The sequence below is a fragment of the Coturnix japonica genome, unplaced genomic scaffold (genome assembly GCF_001577835.2).
Source record: "Coturnix japonica isolate 7356 unplaced genomic scaffold, Coturnix japonica 2.1 chrUnrandom790, whole genome shotgun sequence".
NCBI classification, from domain to species: domain Eukaryota; kingdom Metazoa; phylum Chordata; class Aves; order Galliformes; family Phasianidae; genus Coturnix; species Coturnix japonica.
In genome coordinates this window covers 17793-21301 of record NW_015440149.1, presented here as the reverse complement: position 1 = coordinate 21301, position 3509 = coordinate 17793, and positions in this window count along the sequence as shown.

Genomic DNA, 3509 nt, shown 5'->3' with positions numbered 1-3509 from the left:
GTCTATAATGGCTCCATCTGGGCGGCACCATAGTATTTCGGCGTGTCTATAAAGGGCTCTATTCGAGCCTCTATCGGGATTCCTTTAAACGTTTTGGGAGGATATGGGCTCTATGGGCTCTATGGGGTCTATGGCCTCTAGTGGGTACCATTCGTGGGTCTATGGGCTCTCTACGTGGGCTTCTTATGGGCGTCCTATGGCTCTATGGGTCTATTGGCTCTATGGGTCCAGTGGCTCTAGATGTGGGGTACTATTATGGGCTCATGAAGGGCTCTATGGGCTCTATGGCTATATGGGCCTTCCTCATTGTGGAGCCTGAGTCCTGAGGTTTCGGGGATGCTGATGACCACTGTCGTAGTCGTTCGATGTCGGCGCCTCTGTCGCTGAGGACGCGTTGGCAGACGAGGCGGACGTCGCACAGCTCGTCCAGGTCCTCGTCCAAGGTCAGGTCCTCCAACCGCCCGCATCCGCGAGACGCGCTCCATGCTACGCAGGCGCCTACAGCGACACTCCAATGTTCGTTGCCTGAGTGGTGATCGAGTATGCAGACGGTACCCTACACGTCTATCACGCGTCCACCCTATGTGGTGAATAATGAGGTAAAATGCAAAGTGTACGCATGCCACAGCGCCTACAGCTACACCTGGTGTGGTGGAACAGGTAATTGCACGTATATCACGGCTACAGCGCCACCCAGTCGGTGATACAAGGTGTAATTGGCTTGGTAATGCACTGGCCCGGCCGCATGGTACTCAAGCCATGCACAGCCGCCTACAGCGCACTATGTGGTGGAACAGGTAAGTGCACTGTACGCATGCAACAGGCGCCACCGCGCAGGCTGGTTGAAGACAAGGGATAAATGCACTGCGGTACTGACAGCATCCGGCGTACGCCCAAAGGGAACCCATACACTCAGGAACCCCAATTGTCATCACAGATCACCCCATTTAATCACCTCCCAGGACACCCCATGTGGTATCCCTATCGGACCAGCCCCATATCCACCCCAGCGTAATATACCATTGTCAGTCACATTGAACCGCCCAATATCAACCCCTCTGAGAGCCAGTAGTTCACCCTCGATATCTACGCAATGACAACCGCAGCTAATCACCATGTACATCCCCCATTATCAGCACATGGGTCCCAGTTTACACCTCTCCATGAGACCAAAATCATACCATTGATCAACTCAGGACACTCCCATGAGTCAACCCATGATCACCAGCCAGTTGTATATCCCAGGACAAACCCATTCTCACCGGCCATATTGCCTCATGGCACCATATGGCACCCAAGTCGCCGGTGCCACCGCCATGTCACCCCCAAGCCCCCCAGCGGCGCCCGGAGTGGGGGTTGCGTTTCATGTTTGGTGTGTTTTTTTGAGTTTGGGTTGTGTGGTCCGTGAGGGTGTTTTTATGTTTTATGTGTTTGGTTCTTGTCACTACCCCCATCAGCACAGTTCTATAATGCCGCCCCCCCCATACCGGCCCATTCACCCCATAAGCAGATTCAATATTGAATTTCTGCCCCACCGGTCGGAGCAGGTGTGACCTTATATCTCGTATCTGATGCTTGTTGTTTGTATGTTGGGGCTGCTGCAGGGGGAAACATTGGGGGTGTGGGTCAGGGGGCCCCAGAGCTTTGGGTGGGAAGGAGAGGGACACTATGGGGGTCCCGAGGGGCCGGGAAGGGGGGGAGACAAATGAACGATACAGGAGCCCCGCGCCATGCCCGCGATTTCCTTCCCTTGCGGCCCGATGCTGCCAGCAGCTTCCTGCTGCTGTCTTCTTCCTCTTGGGCGTCTCTCCTTCTCTTCTCGTATCAAATGAGATACCTATGGGGGGGGGGTTTTTTGTGGTGGGGGTCGTGTTATGTTGTATGGTGTGTGGGGCTGTGTTAATTGGTGGGTGCGCTGTCCATTCTCGTGCCCCTTATAGGTCGTCGTCCGCTTGGCCTGTCCTGCTCCGAGGAGCGTAGAACGATTCCTCGTCTTGCCTCCTCCGAGCAGAGTTGTCAGGGGTCTGGAGCGCAGATTCATGGTGGTGCGTGGTGTGGGCACATTCCTGAGCTATGTATACACTCCATTTAACGATAAGTCGCCTGGTTGCCTGTGATTTATTGATAGTATTTCCGCATAGATTAATGCCGGTCCATGCTGAGAGTGTATTTGTATGTGAGGATTGTGGGTTCCCATAGAGTAAATCCCATAATAACCCCGTGGATAATTATCCCCATAGTGATGTAAGTCGGTTTTGGGTTTGGCGCCTATATGTTGAATAGATGTTGGCTATATCATTAATGCTGGTTGGTGCTTTTTTATGAATATGGAGGGGTCTTTCGGCATAGGATGATGACCTGCGTGATGATGGATAGACCCCATAATAACCTGGCTTATTGCGCTATGAGGTTATAACCGTGGGCTCAGGATAGAACCCATATATTAACCCATATTGAGTTGTGAGTCGTGTTATTTAGTTGAGAGACGCCGTAGTATGAATACTGTTTTTTTCTGGTCCAGTATGGTAGATATGCCGATATAAGTTTATAATTGGACCCGATAATAGACGTGTTTCACGCATGAGTGTGAGTGTATATGTATATATATGACCCTATGAAGCCCATTTATAGAGACTGGGTTGTGGTGGGTGCTTGCGATTTAAGGTTAAACCCATATTTTATAACTTGCCATATTTACGTCGCTGATAATGATGAGTTACCCCAATAATTAGACCGCGTTATGAATTATACCGTTATTAAAGGTTGTTAGTTAAGATAGTGGTTGTTGGATAATAACTGAGCTTCCGGATGAGATTTAATTGGTTCCATAACTTAACCTATATGTCCAATCTCTTAATTGCTCAATTCACCCCCATTACACTCGATGTGCATCGTGTTGTTGGACTGTTCCGAGTCGTTGTCGACGGTCCATATCACGACCCCATTCTTATCTCTCTCGATGCTTCGAACGGGGTTGTGTCCATTTGTCTATCCTCCCATTGCACTGGCGCCATTCATACCATTGACCCCGCATTCGATCTGCCTCCATTCACTCCCATCACTCCCCAATTCACGGTTTTGTAGTTTTGGAGAGATACTGCTTGTCCTATTCATGTATCTGGTCACTCGCATTCCCCCAGGTTGTCACGTTGGGTTTTTTGGCGCGAGTGCACTGCTCTCATGCACTGTGTGTTGTTGTCGTTCCTCATGGTTCACGTCCGCCAGGTCTGGTGCGCGTGTTGTGGTTTTTTGGTTTGTGGGTATAACCCCCTGTTGTGGGGTTGGTGGTTGCGACGGTTTCATGGCAAACTGCGTCGATTTCACTGTGCAGTGGGTTACACCATTCACGCCCATTTATCACACGACCCATTGTTCGATCGATTATGCACTCCCATTCACGGACCCATTGTGCACCCCCATTCACTGGCCAGCAAGTTCACACCCTTATTCAACCGATTGTACGAAGTGCTCTAGTCTGCACTGTTATCAAATTTTCCGCGATATCACTT